At 46.4% G+C, this 25,845-nt stretch overlaps 1 long non-coding RNA gene across 2 annotated transcripts; it reads left to right on the top strand.

The window, feature by feature from the left end:
- Window positions 1–11,261: 11,261 nt before the first annotated feature.
- LOC147033451 (uncharacterized) lies at window positions 11,262–24,900 on the top strand. 2 transcript variants are annotated; one of them, XR_015055547.1, is made up of 5 exons: window positions 11,262–14,956; window positions 15,050–15,274; window positions 20,906–21,057; window positions 22,577–22,696; window positions 23,233–24,900. It is a non-coding gene; the product is annotated as an uncharacterized LOC147033451 (long non-coding RNA). The 2 variants fall into 2 exon arrangements; XR_015055546.1 differs by having other exon boundaries at window positions 22,577–24,900.
- Window positions 24,901–25,845: the final 945 nt, after the last annotated feature.

Below are 25,845 nucleotides of genomic sequence, written 5' to 3'. Positions count from 1 at the left end.
CAAGTGATGTAGGTTGAACATGCATGACATTTGTCCGATGTGCTTGACCAGCTCCTGTGAGGGTATCATTCTTGAAGTCATCATTATCAACAATGGCAATTGCACGTCTTCCCACAGCAATTTCATATTGACAAATTTGACACAGTTGCAGGTCATATATTGCCCAGAAATCATGGCAGGTCATGTACTGACCAGAAAAAAAATCAATTTTCACCATGCATTCTCATTGAAACATAGATTTACATGTAGCTCTTGTTCTAGATTTCTAATGCTGCAATTAATAGAACATTATCTACAGTGTCTCTCCCCAGCTCCTATGCTTCAATGTTTATATAGGCATCCAGATTTTACTTCTAGCAGTGACCATCTTGGATTGCCCTTCTGGTATACTTATGCTACATTTTGTCAAGGAACATGAAGGATATTTTTATATATTATAGAGTATCCCAATCAACAAGACAAGAAGAAAATTTTGTAAGGACAGTATCAACATGTAGTTAAACGCAAGCAAATCTGGAACAAGAAATGTTATTTTAAGCATTTCTGGCAGAAAACATGAATTTTGGCCTTGAATTTGACCTTAAAACATGAAACACTATTTCATTGAATGTCATGCTGAAATCAATATAACATGAGCAATTTAACATGCTTCTATGTCAACTGGTTCCAAATTTATACCATAATCTCCTTTTTGTCCTCGCGAGCGGTGGCCATCTTGGATTTCGTCCTCTGGTGGAGTTTGCCCGCACTTTTGCGATGGACATTGGAGCTCATTTTTTTCTAAATATTCCAACGAACCAAAATCAATCATAAATTTTGCTTTGCTTTCAACGGTCACGGAACCACCATATATGACCCTACTATACTGAACCTGAACACAAAAGGTTGCCCATGATTGGTTAAAATCCATGATATTTGAAGGTTTACTGTAATGGGTGTGAGGAGGATGTGTTGGGTAGATAAGGTCAATGCAGAAGCAACCTCTTTGAAGGGGAAAAATACTGGAAATTTGATGGGGAGGGTGGGGGAGGGGGGCTTACAGCAGTCAAAGTTCATGGTTTTGAATGGGGATTTTGAGGTTTTGCTGTTTTGAGCATGGAAAGAACAAAGACCGACCAGTGGATGCAAGCCCAGAAATGAAGTGGGAAAGAGACCACCAACCTGTCTCCAATAGAAAGTGTAGGGTGTGGACTCTGCTTCATCATGGGAACATTCCTATAATACTGAAGACCTTGGTTTTCGCAAGGTGTGAGGCAGGGCCACACTGTTGCTTCTGTCTTCTCTCCCCCCCCCCCCCTTTCCCTGTCTTCCATTCCCTGGCCGAGTGTTCCAAGATCATATATATATATATATATATATATATATATATATATATATATATATATATATATATATATATATATATATATATATATATATATATATATATATATATATATATATATATATATATATATATAGTACATACACACACATCTTGTACGTCTTCTTCCACTGAAGCGATGGATTGGACAGTACACCATAAAGCCAAATCTGCAAGTGGTGAAACTTTTTAATTCCTTCTGGCATCTGATCTGTGATATTGAAGATCAAAAAAAAATCAAATAGCAGAGGGGAAAAAAACTGCTCCTTGGAGCAGTGCTTTCCATCTCTGAAACAACTATTTTGACCATTTCAATGTTTACAAGCTTGACAATCATTCAGAAAGGTGCAAATCCATGAGACAAAACATTGTGGGAGTACTTGTAATAAATTGTCGGAGTCTTGTCCGCATTTTCTTGTCAAAAGTGCCTGTGAGGAATCAACAAGTACCAGAACTGTTTCTTTGTTTGTTTGTTTTTTTTTGCATTAAAAACCATCAGCAATTGACTAGTACCATTGTTGTAAATCAACGATTGTCTATTAAGTCTGACATCGAAGTTGAACACTCACTTCTAAGCTTCAGTATGATGTTGAGAAGACAAAATGTAGTTTAATTTTGAGTTTCTGTGCTCTTTGTACTTTCACCAAATATGTTTGTAGTGTCTCCCCTAACCCATAGATGATTAACATCAATATTTTTCATTTATTATTTTTTTTCAATCTTTTATAATTTGTTAATTCTTCATTTTGTTCCTTATTTTTCAGAGCTTTTCTTGTATATCTCTTCATAAAAAAGAAAAGCTTGAAAGTTGTGGGCCATCAACTTCCTGGTTGTCCTTCCATATTTATAAACATGCCATGGTGTTTCCAAACTTATTGTTTAATATTTTGTGTGCAAGATTAAATGGATTTATTTTTAGATTTCTATCAGGTCTTTTTTTTTTGGGGGGGGGGGGTGGGTTGTTTTATTATCCTTCAACAGAGGTGATTATTTAAAATTAACACAGACGAAATTTGCCATGTTTTGGCACCATCGTCATTGTGTGCCTGGCTGAAGTGCCACCCTTGGGTTCGATGCTCTTCACAAGACACATTCTGGAGCAAGGTGAGGCCTACAGAATGCTGAATTTTGATCACAGTTTTCATATCCTGTTCAGAATGCATACAATAGATCGCTTCACACAATCCCATTTTACTCATCTTTGCAGGGTGATTTAATGGAGAATTGAATGCTTTGAGGGGTTCAGAGATCACAGCTAACACTATATTTGTGCCGATCTGGATGTTGCATCTTTGTTGTTGTGGAAGGGTGTGAATCGCTTCATAACGTGCCTCGAATATTGCCTATCAAGTCCCATGGGGTGAAGACTCATTGAAAAATATTTGGGGAAAGAAGCTGGTAATATTTTAATGGAAATTCCAAGATTAAGTTCCCCTGGATGTGTAATTACTCCTGCGTGTCGCACAAATTGGGATTCGGCAATTGATTCACTCTGTCCGTCTGTCAGTTTACTTGATTTCAGTTTAATTTTACATTGAAAACGTGAGTGTATTGGTCATAGAAATAATCAGAACAAAAACCTGCAGCGTCACAGTTCTTTGGCTCTGAAATTTGACACATTGTGTGGTGTCTTGTCTCGAGTGTGCATGCCTCCAAACAGACTGAATGCACTTGCTTTCCCACGTCGTGTATGGCAGTCGAAATAAAAAATTATTCCAAACAAGAAACGTAGTTTTTAGCTGTGTAATAAAGAATAAAAACAGCACGAAAAATTAATTTAATGTGTTCCATAAGGTGGTGTAAGAGGTTCCATCAACGGCGGTAAGCTTCCGATTCAGTGTTTTTTGTTTTTTTCTGAAGCCTTTAAAACTTTTATTTCAAGCAAATTATATTGTTGCGGTCTTCGCGCCCGCCGGCGTGCGACGGCCACGTAACTCGAATCGCGGCACGTCGCCCACCGGACGGACAATCCAGTCGTGACCCTCTCGGACTAACGCCGGGAACCAGTCACGGGTGGACCTTTCGGTCTCACCGCGATCGAGCCAATCAGCCCCCGCGTGGGATAGGGTTGCTCGCCAAATTCGAACTACCTCAGTACCCACGCGGAGGGTAGACCGGGCGATCGCACCTCGCCGCAGGTCGACTTCGGACACGGGCCACTTAAGCGACCCGTTCCGTACTATCAGAATAACCGAGCGGTGTTATCGTCGACCTCGACGGTTCGATTAATTATCGGGCGTACTCAGCCCACTACCAACCCTTTACGTGAAGCAAGATGAGGGTTCAATGGGGGAAAAGACGAAGCGAAGCGGGAGAACAGTTCAACAATAAAGCACATTTATTCGCGGCACACGGGAAGCACACAAATACAATTCCACCAAATGCACACAAAAAAGAAAACACAATTCCATTTACACAAAAAGCAAACATAAAAGCGAAAACAATGCAGAGCTAATACCGACTACCGAGCACACGGCAACACTTATACAATTCTACTTCACAGACGGCGCCGACAACACATACCCAAAACCAAGGAAAAGAACATCCCCAAGAATGAGGCAGGCCTGAGGCCGAGACCGGGTCGGGCCTACCCGTCTGGTGATGAGACGCGGAGCGGCGATGGCCCCGCAACCCGCGGGCCTCGTGGACAGTGCCTGGCAGGGGGTGGGAACGGGCCCCCTTGGTCGCACTATCTCAGCGCGGGGGAAACAGGAGGGGGTTGCTGATGCTCGGGGTATAGAGGATCTTTATTATCCCTGGTGTGCGTCTCCACCTCGGCCAGGTCGCGCTGCCGGCCTCCCTCGGGCGTGCAGCTCCTGGCACCGACGCAAGCACCCCCTCCCTCGTCCGACTCTCTTCAGCTTCTCCAGCCACTGCAGGCTTCGGGCTCCAGTCTTCCACACTCGTCCCCTCCGTTCCGACTCCTTCTCGTTCTCGACTCCTTCTCGTTCTCGTTTGCGACTCTCTTCTGACTGACGAACACCGTCCTTTTATCCCCCCGTAACTTCGCCTTTGACCCCTCCCTTTGACCTTTCACCTCGCTCCCCATTGGCCCGAGAAAAAGTGGGCGTGAAGGCTTTTGATCCACAAATTTGCATATATCGATCGTTCTGGAGGCGGGGCCAAATCGCCCCTCGCTCACCGATTGGACGGCAAAAAGTGGGCGTGTGTCGTTTTTGATCCGTTTTTGAAGCACAAAATCCGTGATTTTGTACACGCTGTTCGACGCGCGTTCTGCATGAGTCCAACACCGGTACCCACAGCGGGGCAAGAACGGTGGCGATGCTACGGTTGTGAGGTGTGCGTGAAGGTCGTGGCGGTTGTGGTGAAGCGGTGGTTGTGGTCGGTGGTTGATGTTGTGGTTGTGATCATGGCGGTTGGTCCAAAATAAAGATAGTAAAAGAAAAACGGCTATCCTGAAGAGTCGCAGCTCGCATAAATGACATGTATTCCCACTAGACAACGGGTTTGGGCCGAACTACACATGCACTTACCGAGATACCTCACCTAAGGGACCTGAATGGTGGTTTGCGAATCTGGTAACCACAACACTACCCCCTTCCCTTTTTACAGACTCGTCCCGAGTCGTCAAATTTTCGTGTGCCATCATGTGTAGTTTTCCCCTAGTACATTTTACCTACGGATCCCTGAGTGCGACATTCATGGTATTCGTGTCCCCAAAATAAATAACCTGAGGGCTGCGTAACTACCTAAACAAACTCACTCATACGGACGACTTAAATAAAATTGCCGGCGCTAGACAGACATGCCGGGGGCGCACTCATATGTACAGTACATCTTACCTTAACTTACAAATTTTACACTAAACCATGGCCCAGGATCATTGAACTCTGCAAAAAGAAAGCAGTTAGCAGGGAGCCAGGCTGCCCGCATGCAGTCTCTGGCTCAAACAATGCAGGTGACAGGGAACGTGGCTGGCTGCTCACACGCAGTCCAAGGCCTTCCCTTTTGAACTGAACGCAGCGAACCACAACGGTGCATGGGCCGCACAACGCAGTCTCCGTGCCAGCTCAAGTGGCACACGCAATGAGCACAACGAATGAATGGATGAATGGATGGACGCAAAACACGGTGCACGGGCTGCCACTGCAGGCCCGTGTTGTAGCAGCCAACAGGGCAGTTCTCGCAGCTTGCAAACTGTTGCCTTGATCCTGGCGCACATGGAAATGAACAGAGGGGGGCAAAGCAAAATTGAACGGGGCTGGTGAACGTGGGCAGTGGGCATGGCATGGCAAAGGCAGCAGGCAAACACAGCCCGCAGAAGAAGGCTGCTGCAGGCAAACACAGCCGGCAGATGAACTGGCCGGCACAGGCCTTGACGCAAAACACGGCCAGCAGATGAACTGGCCGGCACAGGCCTTGCAGAAAAACAGACAGCCGGCAGACGATCCAGCCGGCACAGGCCTTGCAGCTAAGCAGCTGCAGACGATCCAGCCGGCACAGGCCTTGCAGCACAGCAGCTGCAGACGAAGTTGGCCGGCCTCCGCCTCGAAGAAAAACACGGCCAGCCGATGGAGTTGGCTAGCCTTTGCCGTTCAGTGGAGGTTGGTGGAGGGAGTGCGGTGGTGCTGGCCACTTGGAAGGCGGGCTCGGACCTACCTACCTGTCTCCCTCCCACCTATCGCCTTTGCCTGTCACTGTCCATACCCACTCCCTTAATTTGTGAAAAACCAATTTAGCCCCAACTTATTTTTTTGTTGTTTTTATTTTTACTCCCCCCCTATAAATCGTCCCCTAACCCCCTTTATCGTCCTTGTTCGGCTAACCTATCCTGTCACCTAGCCTACTCCCAACCCCTACGTTCCCTTCCCGGAGGGGAACAAGGGAGAGCTAACGTCCTGTGTCGAGGCCCAACGAAGCCTCAGAATGGCCTCCCCAGAGTTCGGCGATCTTAACACCAAGTGGGTCCAGCGGCCCACAATGACAGCGAGGGGATGGATGGTGCGGAGGGGTACATCTCCTAATCTACCCTAACCATTTGACTGTTAAACTACCCCGGGGCTTTCAACAAGCACCTCTCGCTTAAACTATTGGTTCTAACAACCCAGATTCCCGTCGCCTGTGTTGGTGTCCTCACAATTTCGGGCCTCGCCCCCCCAATTTTCTCTCCGTGCCCTCACACGGTCTCCTGGCTGGGACACGTGGCTCCCTTTGGCAGGCACGACCCTCTGCCGAATCTCCCGCTATGGCACCCCCGGGCACTACACTGCCTCCGAGCCTACCAGCTCCCTAACACCGGGGAGTGCCCCCATGGCACCTCCCCTGAAACGCACACGTGGCAGGCCGGCCTCCCGGGCCCCTTTCCGAGGGTCACCCTTGCCCACAACACTGCCCACGCGGCTAATGGCGCCCCGGGCCCCCGCACCAAGCAGGCGCACCCGTGCCCACTACCCTATCCCGGCCCCCCATGGGCCCTTGGCCTACCACGGCCGACTAGCCTGGTGCCCGGGGTACCCACTCAGCGATACTCACCTTTCGCAGCCACGCTCCCAAGCCCGTCAACAGGGCTCCTGCACCCCTCCAAATGGGTCTCGAGCCTACTTTCCCACCAACAACAAAACGACCTCCATTTTTCAATTTGACTAACCCAGCTAACTCACTCTACACTGACCCCGGGGGTCCCTTTGGCGGGAGTCACTCCTCCCCCCAATCACTCATCGCACCATGCATTCCCCATTCGCTCCACTCGCACAGACCCGCTGGCCTCACTCACTCAACGTGTACACGTACTCACCTCACAACCCACAACTCTTCAACACACACACCACTGAACTCTGCCATCCTTCTATCTGCACCCCCTAACTAACTCGTGCTCCCACGTCGTCCCTTAAACTACAGCACGTTCCTTTTAACACTACGTAGCTAAACTACGTCCCCTCTACACATTCACTGTCTGTCACTGTATCCAAAATCATCCCATTAATCAATTTCCCAACCTAAATCTGGCTACAATCCCTCTAACTCATCCATTCCACGGACTCCATGAGGACTTACCCCTGCCCCATGGAGTCGGTCTAACTAAGCTAACCCTTCCCCCTAACTAGTTTCCATCCTGTGCCCAGGCTCAAGGGGGTCTTTCACCCCTTGCCCAGGAATCCTGTACACCCGAAAGTGAGGCTTGCTTCTTTTTTTTTTTCCATGCGCAGCACCTGCGCGGCAACTCAGAGCTCGCGCACTTTGCACCTGCCCGTGACGTCATGCAGCTGCACGTGTTCCTCGTCCCTCCTTGGACGGGACCATCCGGCAGAGATACCCCTCCTGCCGGATTCCAACCCCACGTGCAGCCATGACGTCACCGTGCGCATAAAAAAACACAAGCCCCACGTCTCGAGGGGTTCCCCACGCGAACACATGTGCTTTGCCCGTTGGAGCTGAACACACACGATCGCGTGGAGAACCCGTCCAGTCCAAATCCATTTACCTGCCTAAACTTTGTCCGTCCGCGGGATCGGCAAATCCACCGCGTGCGTTTCCGGACCGGGACTTCACTCTCGCAAGCGAGCACGTGGTGGTCTCGTGCGTTGCACAGCACGAACCTCGTGCTCACTGCTGGGTGAACCCGGCACGGTCCTCGAAACAACCACAGCCGCTACTCGGCTTTCGTTTCTCCCATGTCGCCGTCGTCGTCGCCATTCAACCCACGCATACCTGCGTGTTACGACGCACAGTCCACTCCATTAAACTCACACCGGGAGACGCGGCTGCGTGCTCCCGCATGCCAACCGACATCTCCCTCTCATACCGCTCTCTCACACACACGGTCTCCCTTGCACACAGCGACCTTGCACACGGCCGTTCACTCACGCGTGCGGGGGCACTCACCCGCGGTGCCTCACTCGCACTCCGTCCCTCATCCACACACGCGGGGGCACTCAACCGCGGTTCCTCATCCACACACGGCCCCTCACTCACACACGCGGGGGCACTCACCCGCGGTGCCTCATCCACACTCCGTGCCTCATCCACACACGCGAGGGCACTCACCCGCGGTGCCTCATTCACACACATGGCGACACTCACACACGGTGCCTCATCCACACACGCGGGGGCACTAACCCGCGGTGCCTCATCCACACTCCGTGCCTCATCCACACACGGCGTGCTGGGAAGCACGTACTCCGGCACCATCGCCACCACACCACTCACACGTGGTGCCTCACTCATACTGGCCGTTTCACCTACACACACGCCGTCACTCACACACGGTGGCCCATCCACACCCGGCGTGCTGGGAAGCACGCACTCTGGCACCATCGCCACCACACCACTCACACACGGGCTCGCTTCCACACACGGGGACACACTCACGCCTTAGACCACACACATAGGGACAACCACACTGGGGATTCGTGTCCCCACAAGGGTCTCCGGGGCCTCTACACCCCCAAGCTCTCCGTGCACCCGTCCACAGCACTCGTCCCCTCAACCTCGCAGCACGACCGAACTCACCTGGTCGTGACTCGCCTCAAGGGGCATACTCCCTCCCCTCGTTCCTGGAGGAGGCCATCCAGGTGCTCGCACCGGGTCCCAACACGCTCCGCGAGCTCAGCCCCATTGTCCTCCACTACCTCCGTGTGTGTGCGTGCGCGTCACTTACCCCGTCTTCATCGTGCAGTCTTCCCTCTATCGTTCCCATCTCCCGTGTCTCTGCCAACTCTTCACCCTTTACCTCCCTTGTCTCAACTATTATTTCTGTTGTCGTCACCTCGTGTCTCGTCTCACACGTTTTGGTCTCCCCATTTAATTTTTCCCTTTCGGTCATCGTCACGACCCTCGCCCAACACGTTCCACGAATTATTTTTTCACCCGCCTCCACCGCGGGCCTGTCAGCCGTTGCACCCCCACCCAGCTCGTTTGCTCCCACACGTGGAGTCGCCATTTTTATCTCCCCGGTCACGGCCTTCCTGCAGGCTTCGGCCCATGTTCTGCGTCTCACCCCGCAGCTTTTTCATTTCCTCCTTCATGTTTGTTTCCATTCCGTTCATTTTTGTATCCATCTTTTCGTTTATTTGTTGTGTATTCGCATCCATCGTCGTTTTCACTTCATTCATTTGCTTGTTTATGTCTTTCATTTCGTTTTTCATTTCATTTGTGTTTGCATCCATTTTTTCGTTCATTGCCGCCAGCATGGCGCATAGCTGGGCCATGTTGGATGCACTCAGCTGAGCCGTTTCGGCAAGGGTTGGGGAAGGGTCTTGGTGGAGAGGGGGGGGGGGGGAGGTGTCATACACCGCGGCCGCTGCCGCACCCACCTCGGGCCCTGGGTTCAGTTGGGCGAGTCCGTGTTCCTGCACAATCAACATTTCCTGCTCGGGGATTCCATCCTGGACCATGGACTCTACATTATTACACATATACATTTCTAATACCCCCGGCTCCCGCTCGCCTTGAGACGCCATCTTGCTTCTCGTGAAGGGTTAATTTGCTCGCTCGTAATTTGGAGTGGGAATCGGGGTCGCTTCTCTCACCCCTGGACCGATTCCCGTAAATTTAGCTGGAGACAGGAGAGCCCGTTTTCCTGTTCTCCGATACCAGTGCCGCGAGGAGGGCGATGAATTTGTATCGCACGACCTGACACCAGTGTTAGTGTCTTCGCGCCCGCCGGCGTGCGACGGCCACGTAACTCCGAATCGCGGCACGTCGCCCACCGGACGGACAATCCAGTCGTGACCCTCTCGGACTAACGCCGGGGAACCAGTCACGGGTGGACCTTCGGTCTCACCGCGATCGAGCCAATCAGCCCCCGCGTGGGATAGGGTTGCTCGCCACCGAACTACCTAAGTACCCACGCGGAGGGTAGACCGGGCGATCGCACCTCGCCGCAGGTCGTACCGGACACGGGCCACTTGCCGACCCGTTCCGTACTATCAGAATAACCGAGCGGTGTTATCGTCGACCTCGACGGTTCGATTAATTATCGGGCGTACTCAGCCCACTACCAACCCTTTACGTGAAGCAAGATGAGGGTTCAATGGGGGAAAAGACGAAGCGAAGCGGGAGAACAGTTCAACAATAAAGCACATTTATTCGCGGCACACGGGAAGCACACAAATACAATTCCACCAAATGCACACAAAAAAAAGAAAACACAATTCCATTTACACAAAAAGCAAACATAAAAGCGAAAACAATGCAGAGCTAATACCGACTACCGAGCACACGGCAACACTTATACAATTCTACTTCACAGACGGCGCCGACAACACATACCCAAAACCAAGGAAAAGAACATCCCCAAGAATGAGGCAGGCCTGAGGCCGAGACCGGGTCGGGCCTACCCGTCTGGTGATGAGACGCGGAGCGGCGATGGCCCCGCAACCCGCGGGCCTCGTGGACAGTGCCTGGCAGGGGGTGGGAACGGGGCCCCCTTGGTCGCACTATCTCAGCGCGGGGGAAACAGGAGGGGGTTGCTGATGCTCGGGGTATAGAGGATCTTTATTATCCCTGGTGTGCGTCTCCACCTCGGCCAGGTCGCGCTGCCGGCCTCCCTCGGGCGTGCAGCTCCTGGCACCGACGCAAGCACCCCCTCCCTCGTCCGACTCTCTTCAGCTTCTCCAGCCACTGCAGGCTTCGGGCTCCAGTCTTCCACACTCGTCCCCTCCGTTCCGACTCCTTCTCGTTCTCGACTCCTTCTCGTTCTCGTTTGCGACTCTCTTCTGACTGACGAACACCGTCCTTTTATCCCCCCGTAACTTCGCCTTTGACCCCCTCCCTTTGACCTTTCACCTCGCTCCCCATTGGCCCGAGAAAAAGTGGGCGTGAAGGCTTTTTGATCCACAAATTTGCATATATCGATCGTTCTGGAGGCGGGGCCAAATCGCCCCTCGCTCACCGATTGGACGGCAAAAAGTGGGCGTGTGTCGTTTTTGATCCGTTTTTGAAGCAGAAAATCCGTGATTTTGTACACGCTGTTCGACGCGCGTTCTGCATGAGTCCAACACCGGTACCCACAGCGGGGCAAGAACGGTGGCGATGCTACGGTTGTGAGGTGTGCGTGAAGGTTGTGGTGAAGCGGTGGTTGTGGTCGGTGGTTGATGTTGTGGTTGTGATCATGGCGGTTGGTCCAAAATAAAGATAGTAAAAGAAAAACGGCTATCCTGAAGAGTCGCAGCTCGCATAAATGACATGTATTCCCACTAGACAACGGGTTTGGGCCTAACTACACATGCACTTACCGAGATACCTCACCTAAGGGACCTGAATGGTGGTTTGCGAATCTGGTAACCACAACAATATATTTGAACGTGATAACACAAATCGCCTTGTTTGCACTTCCAAAAAAATCAATATTTTGTAGGAGCGCCTTTGGCAGTGATTACAGCTTCGAGTCTTCTTGGGTACGTCTGTATCGGATTTGCACATCAGGATTTGGGGATTTTCTCCCATACTTCCTTGCAGATTTGCTCAAGCTCTGTCAAGTGGTGGTGAACAGCAGTCTTCAAGTCTTTCCATAGATTTTCAATGGGATTCAAGTCTGAGCTTTGAGTCATGCAAAGACTTTCATATTTTTGGTCTGAAGCTATTCCAGTGTTTCTTTGGGTCATTGGCCTGTTGGAATGTAAATCTCTGCCACAGTCTAAGGTGTTTTGCACTCCGAAGCAGGTTCTCCTCAAGAATTTGCCTGTATTTGGCTCCAGTCATTGTTCCCTCTATCCTTGCAAGTCTCCCAGTCCCTGCCGCTGAAAAGCATCTCCCATAGTATGATGCTGCCACCACCATGCTTCGTGGTAGGGATGGTGTTGGATGGGTGATGAGCTGTGCTTGGTTTCTGCCAGACTTAGCACGTTGCATTCAGGCCAAAGAGTCCAATTTTCATCACATCTACCACAGATTCTTTTGCTTCATGCTCCCAGAGTCCTGTGTGCCTTTTTGCAAACTCCAGGCATTCTGTCATGTGCCTTTTTCTCAGGAGTGGCTTCTGTCTGGCCACTCTCTCATAAAGCCTTGATTTGTGATGTGCTGCAGAGACTGTTGTCCTTCTGGCAAGTTCTCCCATCTCAACCAAGGAACTCTAGTTCTCAGTGGTTATTGGGTTCATGGTCACCTCCAAAACCAATGTCCTTCCTCGGTTGCTCAGTTTTGTCAGATGGATCGATCTCGGAAGTCTGGACAGATCTAGGAAATTCCATATAGTTTCCATTTCCTAATGATGGAGCTCATTGTGCTCTTGGGAAATTTCAACACTTGATAAATTGGTTTATATCCTTCCCCAGATCTATGCCTCTTCACAATTCTATCTCAGAGTTTTACAGACAGTTCCTTGGACTTCATGGTGGAATTTCTGCTCTGACATGCACTGTCAACTATGGGACTTTATATAGAAAGGTTTATGTTTCTAAATCATGTCCAATCAATTGAAATGGCCACAAGTGGACTCCAATCAAGTTGTCGACATCTCAAGTATGATCAAGAAATAGGATGCACCTGAGCTCATTTTTGAGCATCATAGCAAAGGGGTTGAACATTGCTTGACACAAGACATTTCAGCTTTTCATTTTTAATTAATTTATCAAAAATTTTAAAAACGTGCTTTCACTCTGTCATAATAGGGTATTTTGTGTAGATCTGTGACAATATTTTTTTTTAAATTTGATCCATATCCATTTTAATTTCAGGTGGATCACACCCTCGCCTTCCACAGTGCCATTTAAACACAGTTCAAAAAATTCTTCTGAAGAAAACTCTTCCAACTTGAAGAAATTAACCTTGAGCTGACAACTTTACCAACACCTCATTCCAAATTGGAGGCAAAAAATCCCATGGAGAATTTTTAGTTGAGGCATGGCCTCTTGACGCTTGCATTGCCTTGCACAGGAGCAACTGACAGTCAACCAGGCTAAGTCACTCTGTACCCTGGTCAGAACCTGAGAGAAAATATGCCATCACACTGCTTGAGTTCTTTCGGTTGAAGACCTCATGTAGTGAGAACATCATTTAGTTTCTTCTATTTTGCCAAGTTTTTGTATTTCCAATCGGGCACATCCACACCAGCAGGCTTCTCAGAAGATGGGTTGGGAGCATTTCCCCTAATCGACCCCCTTTATGAACTTCCGCAGATCTTCACCGAGAAGGGCTTTCAACATCTTCCTCCCAAAGGACCACCAGCCACCGTTAACTCCACTCTCATGTTCCCCCAATCTTCGAGTAAAACTTGTTCTGACCACTTCCTTTCCTTCTCACCTCACTGCACATTCAGCCTGATGGCAGACTCCCAACCTGCATTGTCTTCACCTTGGAGCATGTTGAATTGGGAGCCACCAAATTCTCCACCACCATACCGACATAGTCTTGAGAAGTCATCCTCTCTGAATGCTGGTTCACCACCTCTGAAATCTCTCCAGCAAAGGAATCCAACATGTCATCAAATGTTTCTGAAATCCCAACTGGCAACACCAACTTGTCCGTTGCTGCAACTGCGGAAGAAAAGTCAGGCACACACTCCAACATCCTTCCACTAATCCCAAGAACTTGAAACTAGTATTTTACCGTCCTCCAACTGTTAATGCCTTTTTGAAAACAAAGATTTTAAAAGGCAAAAAAAAAAAAATTCCAAATTTGCAAGCTGACAATGAACACCCTGATCACTTCCAAAGTTCACAGTCCAAGCCTGTCCCATGAGCATACATGCACCACAGGCCAAAGGTTGAAGTACATGATCAACCAAGTACATCGACTCAACCGAAGGGCCAGAATGCATGGTCAGGCACAATGGTGGCACCACTCCTTGATAGAAGTAGATTCCCTTACTCATCTTTGCCAAAAGGCCAAGAAGTGATACTCTAAAAGGGAATTTAAAAAAATCTTCAAACCTCAAATCATTTATGGGTCAGTGGCACTGAGTCGTGGAAAATTTTATGTTGCTTCAATGGCTGCCAATTTCTCCCAGTCAGGGTTTTTGAGCTCTTGATGTTTTTCAATTCAATAATCCTGATTTGTTGGCAATGCCTTATTTTGTTTGGAGTTATAGTACATATTTTATCTATGTGCTCGCATTCTAATTGTACTGTACATGCTTCATAGATGGACTCGCATTCTAATTGTTACAGTACATACTTTATATAGGTACTCATTTGAAAAAAAAAAGTACTGCTGGCTACCACTAGGTGGCATTTGTGGCCTACGTTACCACATTGTGTGGACACAGACAAAAAACCAGACCCAAATGTAATTCCTGATCCTCTGCCGAGGGCAGTGAGTAGTGTTTGAGTAGTGAGTAAAGAGTGAGTAGTGTTTGCAATAAACAACCCACTGGTTCTTGTCTGCAAAACCTGGCACTTGTGGCTGAGAATATAAATGTTTTTGTACACAAGACTTGACCTGTGATTGCATTGTGAATGTCTTAATTGAGATGACCCTCGGCAGAAAGCAAGTGATGTTTTAATGAGATGAGGTCAAGGTTTTGGTGAGCAAAGTAACGTGTTACCAGGATGGCTTTACCAGACTTGCCATTATTCCATTCTGGAATGCCAAATAGGTTCTGTTCTGCTTTCCAGGCTCTGCCAATCAAATACATCTCAAAGTGAAGCAGAGGAACAGTTTGGTTTGGTGTGCGGCTGAGATGCGCCTCCCAAAGTGAGTTGGACTGCGAGTCAAATAAGGAAGTGATGAGATGAGCATTATGGAATCTGTCACGATGCCTACATGTAATGTGGGTCTGGGGTGCAGGTATTGTGTGCCAGAAAGCAGCTCGTAGTCGGCCATACACACCTTGTCGCCAGTGGATTTGAAAAGGACTAGGTGGTGGTGAAACCTCCCGATGTGTGGAAATTTTCACACAATGGTCTTGAACATCCCTTTGCAATGCGCCTTTGGTCCGAGCCTTTCGTGTTGTCCCTCAGGGATTGTCCTGAACCCTTTTCCTGAGATATCGAGCTCACTCAGCCCAATCAGGTAAAGTCGTCCAGATGCCATCCGCTGATTTATTTCTTTTTATGATGGCGTTTTCTGGGTATGCACTTTTTTTTTTTTTTTTTTTTCTTTTTTTTTTTGTAATTTCAAAGTTTGCTGAATCAGAATATGCCAGGTGACATCTTGTCACCCTTTGGTGAAGTTTATATTGACTTCAAAATGGCACCATTTATGCAAAAAGAAACAGCCAAATATGCTGATTGTTCTTATTGGATTTATCTGTGGAATATCCAAATAAATGTTCCATGTATGTTAATTATTTACTTGATTCCTTGACTGGTTACGGTCTCAAAAAGCTTGGTGTGCATTATTAAACTGAGCACATTTCAGATTTTCTCATCCATGTTATAAATATAGCAAAAACTGCCCAAATATCTACATTATTTTTCGTGTCAATTGGCAAAGTTTCAATGTAGTTCATGAATAAATGGATTAGTTTTTCTTCCAAAATTCACCCATAACACACCATCATAGATAAGATGATGATTTGAAAGGTTTGAAAAGTCCAGCTTGAAAATTGAGGATTCTTTGCACAAATACAACAGGGGTCCCAAACCGATTTGCAACACTTTATGTAGTTATGCAGGCTTTAACATACAATACAATCTTGGAATGAGAATAGTCGTGATGTTTTCCACAAATACAATTGATTCAGCACTTTATGCTTTAATTTTTAGGTCATCTCGATCTCGAAGAGATGACCTCTTAAAATGGGTCGTGATGTCCATCCGGTCATCTGTTAACTTTTTGCTATTTTTGCTCCTCCTCCCTCATCACCTGGCTGATTGTTCTGAAACTTGCCACATGGATACAAGACAGTAGCCTGCTTGTCCAGGCTTCGATTTTTCGACTTCGGATCATGGGGGCTTTCCACCTGAAATTTGAAATCTATACTTCGCCCTTGTATTTCAACTGATTGAAATAAAACAATCGGACAAAACTATCCTGCAGACCATCGAGTAGAAGGGCAATATGGTTTCAGAGCAGACAAATTTAAAATTCTTATCCGTTGACTGTGGCATCCTTCTTCCTCGATGCTGAATCTGGCAATTGCCACCACTATTTTGCAAATTGGAGCAATCACAAGTAGTGTAAGCCTCACATCTGCTCATCAGTGGTGATAAAGAAATTCTTCCCAACTCCTGGAAATATTTTTTAATTCATCTCGTAAATCTCGTTAAAAAAAAAAAAAGAAAGTCACATTTCCAACCTCGCCTCAAAAGCCAGTCGCCGACTGGGAATCCTCCGTCGTGCTAAGTCCTTCCTCGGCCCTCTTGAGCTCCTGACCACTTACAAAGCTTTTGTCCGTAGCCTGATGGAGTACTGCTCTCCCCTCTGGGCTGGTGCTCCTGCCTCCCACCTTTCTCGGCTTCACGCTGTCGAAACCAGGCCATTTAAGATCATCGGCATCTCCCGCAATGAAGCTGAGTCTTTGGGCCTCTCACTCAATCACCGCAGGTTGGTCGGTGGTCTTTCTGTCTTCTACCGACTCCTCTCCAGCCTTGCCCCCCTGCTCTCTCTGCGATTTGTCCCCACCACATTTCCACAGGGCGCTCAAGGTCCGCCAACAACCCCCTTCTGGTAAAACTACCAAAATCACGAATCACTGCTCATCTTCACTCTTTCATTCCTCTTTTTTCCCACCTTTGGAATAAACTTCCTCACTCTATTCTTTCCCATTCTTCCCTCCAGGCTTTCAAAACAGCTGTTCACCACCACCTCTTATCTTCCCCCATCCAAATCCTCGATCTTTTCTACCCCCGATAATCCACCCAAGCCCACTTCCTTCATTTCTCCAACTTTCCTTCCTGAAAGTCCCTGAAATGTCCATCTTCTCTTCGCCATGTTCCCCGTCCCATCCCCATCCCTCTCCCTTCCACAGTTCACCTAATGTGTCTGTTCCCCACTGTTTTGTCCCTTCCACTCCCGCCCCTCTTGTCTCATGCCTCCTTGCTGTGAGTTGTGTGTTAGCTCTCATACGAGCCTCGACCAAGGTATACAAAAAAAAACAAAAAAACTCTGTGTTTAACCCCCTTGACACTATGCCTGGTGTTGGCTTAATGGTTAGGGTGGGTGGGCTTGTGATCCTAGGATCCTGAATTGGAATCGCACTCGGATGTTGAATTGATACCACATGGGGTTGACTCTACCTGTCCTTCTGTGGTCAGCAAAATGAGTGCCAGCTTGCTTGGTATCCTGTGTCGGAGTGGCGATCCATCCAAGATTGTGTCCAAAAGCCAACAGGCAGCACCAATGCTCTGCACAGAGTACGGTCCCAATGGATGGATGGACCTTGACACTGCTGATTTTGTCTGAATAATTTTGTTGTGATTTTGTCTGAATAATCTGTCATTGGGCACACACGCATTTCAATTTTTAATTCATTTGATTTTCTTAGTTTTTCCGATGTTGCACGTATTTCAAATTTCTCACCTGTTCCTTGGTCTTTGTGAAAATAAATTGAGGAGTACACAATTAAGCTTGAACTCATCTGAATTGCACATACATGTTGACGGAAACATTAAAGGTAATGAATTATTGCATAGGTGGACTTGCTAACACCTCAAAGGGCAAATGATTCCAAAGAAAGTAAAGATAGTGTGACTGGGTCGACAACTGAAATGAGTCCTAAGTTTGCCTTGTATCATGGAAGGCGACTTGTTTTGTTAGTTTCATCATATATAAATCATTCGTTGTTTTGAAGTATTTTGGCCTTGCCTCTGACATACACCCACAATTTCCAATCAATTTTTATGGTCGAACAAAACAAGTTCCGCATGATCGCTCTGCTCTAGATTCACCGATTTTGGGCCTGGAATGTCGATCTTCTGAGTTACCCTGCTCCTGTATGTAAAATGATTTAATCGAAATTTGCTGTTGTCATTTTATACGATGATCAGCAATGGCGTAGGGTCTCAGCTCTTTCGATTTCAGGCCTTTTCCACATTGTCATTCCTCCCAAGATGGGTCATTCCCCGGACGATTTTTCCTTTCATCATCATATCTTGATGCACGGGTTATCTTCCCACCGTTTGTGGTCTCTATATATTTATGATACTGCTCTTAAGAACTGTTCGGCCCTTAATTTACAATAAAACCAACTCGTATGTTCAAGCAGCCACATCCTCCCTCTTTGCAAGTGGATCCAACATTTGTACCTCTCACTCTGGTCAAATTGAAATTTCTGTAGTTGTTAAATTAACTCTATTCCAACATCCATGACATTTCCCAGATTTTGGATTCACCAGAGGTATGAACATCAGCCCACTCCGGGCTATTTTTATAATGGCTGGGTTTTTTTTTTTTCTTGATTTCAAAACTTTTTTTGGGGGCATAAAGGCCCAGTCACACCTTGACGTTTTAGCCAGCAATGGCAACGTATCAAAATGTATGTAAAACGCTGGCTTACGCTGAACTTTTGATGTTTTTTTTTTTTTTAAAGATTCGGATGTATTCATAACGAGTTGGTCATATGCATAACATATTAGTAACGCACACAGAACGTTTCGTTGTCTTATAGATAACTTATACCAACGAATGCTTAGCCTGTTGTCGGCGTTCACAACCTATGCCCAACGATAGTCGAACTTATGCATTGCGCGCTGCACGTATTACCGACGATCACGTGGCGTAGCCTATTAAAAGGCTGCCACACAATGATTCAAATCATAACCGCCGGAGGAATGGAAGTGTCAACATCGCAGTCACACCTTGGCGATCTTGCCAGCGTATGCCGACCTCTGCAAAATGCGTCTAAAACGCTGGCGCACGTCGAATACGGTATGGGTAAGTTGGGTATACGTGAATAGAACGCTAAAGTATGCTATCATATGTCGTAGTAAGTGGAGTACGTCTTGATATTTTAAACGTGTAAAAAATTTTACGACTTACTTGCCGTATGCCTCACACGTTCCACATGCGATGGGAATAAGTTGTATGCACGATATGCGATCGTTCGCACACGTCACCAAAAGTTACTTGTAAGTTACTCATAAGTCGAAACCCGTCGAGGTAATGGTTAGTGTCAGTGTTCCAGACTCCCTGGTTTGTTTGTTTTCTGTTTTTTATCTTGCCAAAACGAAGTTTTTGCAAGATATGTTCGTCAGCTTGTGGTTTTTTTTTGTTTGTTTGTTTTTTTGTTTTTTTTTGCTTGTTTGTTTGTCTGTAATCACGTATAAAAAATTCTGCAGAGCACAGTTATCATTGGAAATTTTTTAACTTCGCATATCAGAGGCCTATAGAGGTCCCTTTCATTGCACAAAATTTTGAAGGTCAAAGGTCAAGGTCACTTTGTCGCAAATCAGGGGAGTCGACGAAACCCTTATTTTTTGAGTAATTTTGATCGGATCGTCTTCAAACTTCATGGGAATATAGTTCATGGTCTGGCGCTCAGCTGATTAATTTTTGGTGGCGATTGGCCTTGACCTTCATGGTTAGCGCCTGAGGTCAAACATATTTGACCCCAAGGTCAAATTTTCAAGTTTTAGGAACCATATCGTGTAGTACCTCAAATTGAACACCTCGATGATTGCTTTCTCTATGTCAAGCTTGAGACATTATGACGTCATTTGGTGACGTTATGAGGCAAACGCATATTTTTCATGGTTACTCTGTAGAACGATTCTCATCGGAGTCTCTCGTAGGCAGATATTCCTCAAGGAGTCACTCCTGGTGGATAGCAGCTCTGTTCACCTTAGTGTGACCTTAAAGAAGTGACACGTGGTCACCTTTTGGCAAGATACGGGTCACCCTGCGGGTGACATTGTTTTTTATTTTTTCTTCGGTATGACGGTGATGTTGACACTTCGATTTTTCGTGCGGTTATAATATAATTCATAGGCTGCCGCTCAACGATTCAAATCATAACCACACTAGAAATCGAAGTGTCAACATCACAGTCGTACCGAAGAAGAAAAAAAAAACCAGGGAGTCTGGAACACTGACACTAACCATTACCTCGACGTGTTTCGACTTATGAGTAACTTACAAGTAACGTGTGTGGACATGTGTCAACGATCGCGTAACGTGCCGAAAACACGTTACTCATAGGTTAGAAATAAGTTTCGGGTACGCTAAACATTACCTCGACGTATTTCGACTTATGATTAACTTACAAGTAACGTGTGTCAACGATCGCATAACGTGCCTACAACTTATGGCCAGCGTAGCGGAACTTGTGAGTCATACGCTGGCATAAGTCGTAAAATTTCAAGCATGCGAAAATTTGAGGACAACCGCAAAGTACAACGATGAAAGCCAGTGTACTACGACGTATGGCAGTGTTTTTCAGCGTGCTCTCAATGTTTCCAAAACTTACCCATAACATATTCGACGTGTACCAGTGTTTGACAAATTTTTCAAAAATCGGCATAAGCTGGCTAAAACGTCAAGGTGTGACTGGGCCTTTAGGCAAGATTATAGGCTGGAACAATATATCACCCACTTTAACCATCTCAGCAGTTCAATTGAATAGAACGCAAGTTCAAACATCCTGGACAAAATCATACGGTCAGTACTTTCAGAAATATCCATAATATTGGTCATGATGATAAAGATAGTTTTGCATAAAATTTGAATTCCTTATTGCAAATGCATTTTTCCTCCTTCTTTCAGATATAAAATGGATGAGCGCTTTCAAATGTGGAATTTGCAACAAGCCACCAATTGCTGCGGGTGAAAGAGCATTTGGTGAACCACCTCTTGTGAAGATAAGACGTTCTCTGTTCACTCACGGCTTTGGTTTTCTCCAACACTGCATATCTGTGGTGAGGGACGTCCAGCAGAAAAAGATGCTCAACATCTGAATCATTGGCACAGTCAAATGCAGAACAGCCAACTGGATCCCACCAAAAAAAAAACACTTTCAAATAAACTATTCTGGGCACTTGTGCAATATGACAGGATGAGCAAGCCAAACAAATATGTTGATGTTCCACAGATCACCCATGTTCAACAGCACGGTCTGTATGGCTGCTCAGCAGTTAAATTATCGGTTCAATGTTTTGCAAGTGTCAAGGTGAAGTTGACACAATTGAGGATGACTGATTGGTGGAAGTTGGTGACTTAATTGATGTAATTAGGTTGTCATAATATTGTTTGAATTATTGACACCAAATTGAACACGAGTGCACTATTTTCATGTTTCATACTCATGCACACATTTGTGATTGTATGGAATGATTCTGAAGTTTCGAGGTAAAGCATTTGATTTCACTTTGAATGTATAAAATATTTGCCTCGTATATATGAATCTATATTTGCATAGTCTGGTGTTGGCGTAGTGGTTAGGGTAGCGGCTTGGGATCCAAAAGGTCCTGAGTTCAAGCCCCGTTGGCCGCTTGAATTAATACACACCAGGAGGTTGACTCAGCCTGTCATCCTTCCGAGGTCGACAAAGTGAGTACCAGTGTACTGGGCCCGGTGTATGCCCCGGTTAGAAAAGGTGTACCATATCCCTGTGTCGTAAGAGGCGACCAGGGTTGCGTCAGGAAGGGCATCTGGCGTAAAACCTGTGCCAAATCATTATGCGGATCATAACGGATGATCCACTGTGGCGACCCCTAATGGGAGCAGCCGAAAGAAGAAGATATATGAATCTATATTTGCTTGATGATTCAAATATATACAGAATATTTTAATGCTTGTTCTCCCAATGTATTGGAGAAGAAATGTTTTACACAAGTAAATTCGAGGCCGAATGACCTCCACCTGTGTATCATGCCTGCGCCACATCACCACCACACCATGTTGAGATTTACTTTGCAGATGGTGTGCCAGTGTCGACATAATACCTTGTTAATGTGTTGTAACTCCCTTTTATTGATGTTATCATGTACAAAGTAAGTTGATAGCAATAAATTGTACTCAAGAAAGAACATTAAAAAGAAGTATGACTATATATATATATATATATATATATATATATATATATATATATATATATATATATATATATATATATATATATATATATATATATATATATATATATATATATATATATATATATATATATATATATATATATATATATATATATTGCGGATCCAGGGTTCGAGGCTAGCCGTGAGGGGATGTACGCGGGTCCTTCCCGAGCACCCGGTCCTGAGGCGGCCGGGCACAGATAACTCCATGCACCGGCTGTTTGCTAAGCAACCATGAATGTCGATTGGTACTGCGAATCCTGGCAGGGTTTACACCACTACACTTGTTGCCATTTCCAGTGGATTGACCGCACTGAGCGAGTTTTGTGCCCTCGATGCGTACTTGTGTTTACCATATCAGGTGCAGCTGAGTGGAGCTACCACGTACGCACCAACTCATGAGAGCAAATTGGTGGAGCAGTTTCACGGATAACCTGTGCCAACTATGCTGGACCAATGGAGGAAAAGACAGAATGAGCTGGTACATTTATAATATATGCAATTTATTATTAATTAAGGTGAGGAAAGGGCATGTGGCACAATGAAAGGTTTTATACAAGTGATATTTGTGAGATGTGGCAAAAGAAAAACAGTTGCATACAAAAGAGGAACCAACCTGATCTAATATTTCTACAATCTTATAACAAACATGATAGGTGCCATCAGATTTATTCCTGAGGAAATTTGAGTAGCAAAAAAGATAGGCAGGTTGAGGTGATTGCTACCCCTCTGATACCTGGCATGGCCAATGGGCCCATGCTTTCCAGTCGCTTCGGAGGGAAGAGAACTGGGGGTGTCTGAGGTGTCTGAGTGAAGTGGTGCAGGTGGGGGTACAGAGAAGGGGAAAAATGAGAAGAGGGGAGTGTCAGGTTGCACTTTTAGCTGTTGTGTGTCCACAGCAGACGAACCAGAACATAGAACTTACAAGAGGAGAGCTTAACAATGGCATGTGAGAAGGTCTGTAAATGTAAATGCTTATGGTCTGTGATTGGGCATTTTTCCCACTCATCCACCCAGTGCTCTGCTCTGCCTGCTTTGTTCCACCTTCCTCCTCGTGCTGCTGATTAAGCGAGAACTCTCTTCTCTTTCCTCGGCACTCAGACCTCAACGACTACTCAAGGAACTACGACTGACTCTCAACTAACTTCTGACTACTCAACCACTTCTCCACTACTTCTGCTTGACTTTGCAGGGTGCTTTATGGATGTCTGGTGAGGAAGAAGCCCAAAGTCTGATCAGGATGATCGGTTGGTGTTTTCCAGCGTCCCCGTTGGTGCACAGACGCTTTCTCTAAAACCAGCCCTGCCCCTGTGAGGCTCTGAAACCAAAAATGGCCTCATTTCCCCCTAATTCTGCCAGGTGATGGAACTCGAGAATACATGGGGTGCGGGTTTCTGCACATGTGCTGGGTACCAAATGTGTGTCATGATTCAGTGGAGTGCCAGAGCTATCCAAGCAATGTTGAACGGATTCCAGTGCATACTTATTGACGGAAACATTAAAGGACAGGCCAAAATGTTCCGAACACAAGCATCTATTATGGTAGGACAGTGGTGAGTGGGGTGTGAACTCTGGTTGTGATGGTCATAGCAGTTGTGGTGAGGTGGTTTGAAGCATTTGGAGCAGTTGTGGTGGGTGAGCGTTGGTAATTTTGGGGATTTTTCAGAAGGCGTTGTGGTTGTATAAGGTTGTAGCATTGCGGTTTGAGTGTGAAGGTTGAAACGGTGTCTCTTGGGGAATGGCATGTGGTTTTGGCGGAATATGCTTAATGAAGCTGTCTTAACATACCGTGCATGCTTGCATGAAGGAGAGGTGTCCAAAGTACATAAAATAGAGAATGAAATTTAATACCGACATAAAAGCCCTTGCAATGCATTTTGTCCCATATACCCATGAGACATGAGGGAAGGACTAACTAAAACAAATACTAATTAAATAACTGCCTGGGGACTGCTGCATGTTGAATCTGCATTGAGGAAATCAGCAATAGTCTCTCCACAGGAGCTGATGTCAGGGTGAATCTGCATTGAAGAAATTTGCAGTTAGTGTCATCACGAGAGCTCATGGCCTGGCACTGAGCTCTCATCATTTGATCAACTTATCAGTTGATCTTGCATGCAGTTCCGTTAACAGCTGCTTGGAAAGAGATTGAGCCATTTTGAGATTTGTTGGTGATGCAGCTGACAGACAGTTGACCATTGCAGCTGCACTAGAAGAGACAAAAGTCGAGAGAGGCAGCCATTTGTAGGAGCACCAGGAGGAAGGAGAACTGATGTTTCTGGATGTGTGGGGCTGCGTACTGGAGCTGTAAACATTTAAGAGTGAAGAGGGCTTTGAGGAAGCCCCAATTATGGAGCTTGAGTTTTTATGATTGTTTGCACCAAAGCTGCCAATAACCCTGCATCTGGACTCCTGCACAGTTTGCTTCCGGGTTTGAAGGCGACCTCTCGGCATCATTGTTTGTACTGTATTCCCTGTATTGTTTTCTTGTTTAGTGCAGGAACGGGCCTTAAGATAACCGTTAAATCTGCGACATTTGGTTTGTTTGAGGATGGTAAAGGTGATAACTGGGTTTATTCCCTGATTTATTTATTTATTTATTTATTTTAAATTGTATACTGGTTGTTGTTGCTTCATGTAATCCTTCTCCCATGACATTTCATTGCTAAATAAATGCACCTGGTCTCAGGCTTGGATTTTGCTCATTATGGTGATCTAATTTGGTCTCGATTAGTGATTTTGTTCCGTTAGACGAGATGGTTCCGTCAATCCGGCTCGATCCTCGTGATCTACGATTGCTCGGCCATATTCGGAAGATCGCGAGTGCCGTTGGGTGCATATCTATGTTAAATACACTGCGAGTATTGTAACATGACAAATAGTTCCAGGAACTTGCTTAGGGCTGTGGATTCAGCTCGTGGTTGCAGTTGTTTAGACACTGGTGTAGTGTGCCTGCGGGGGCAGGGCATGATGTGGGGAGCGTGGTGGAGGAGTGGTTTAGAGTGATCACGTGCTTGCGCTGGATATAGGAGTGCGCTCCGCCTGAGGTGTCGTAGTAGTTGCTGTAGCCGTTGTGGCCTGGGAGCCTGTAAGCCGTGTGGCCTGTAGAGTGCATCGAGTACGTAATAAAGGGGAGTTACGGGCAACGTACGCTCACGCTCTCGCTCGTGCAATAAAGCAGGGTTGAACTGTTCCCCCGCTCGTGTCTGCCTTGGAGCACCACTACCACGACACCACAGACACGACCCGTAGAACTCGAACCGGGCTCCCATACAGCCCCGTGGCTGTTATATATTTATTTTTATATTGCATTTTCTTTCTACTATTTCGGGGAATTTTGGGCAGTCATCTCTTCGTTGATGTTGTGGCCCCATTCCAAGTCTCCCTGAGGGCATCAAGGCAATTACAAATTTGTGAAGGTACCGGATGTACACCAGAACAGGGAGGGAAGATTCATAATGCTCGACCTAAAGGTTGTTAGTGAATTAGCTGGGTTTTCTTTACTGCCAATCTGAAAACAACAGTAATTCTTCTAAGACTACCTCATTTTCCTGAAGCTTGGTATTCAAGAATGAACATTTCTACCTTAATTTGGATGTTGACCTAATTTCTAGGATACCAGACCAGTCT

The sequence above is a fragment of the Eptatretus burgeri genome, chromosome 2, assembly GCF_056783735.1.
Source record: "Eptatretus burgeri isolate ZD-2024b chromosome 2, Ebu_testis_v1, whole genome shotgun sequence".
NCBI lineage: Eukaryota > Metazoa > Chordata > Myxini > Myxiniformes > Myxinidae > Eptatretus > Eptatretus burgeri.
This window is presented reverse-complemented; position numbering and strand designations above follow the sequence as displayed.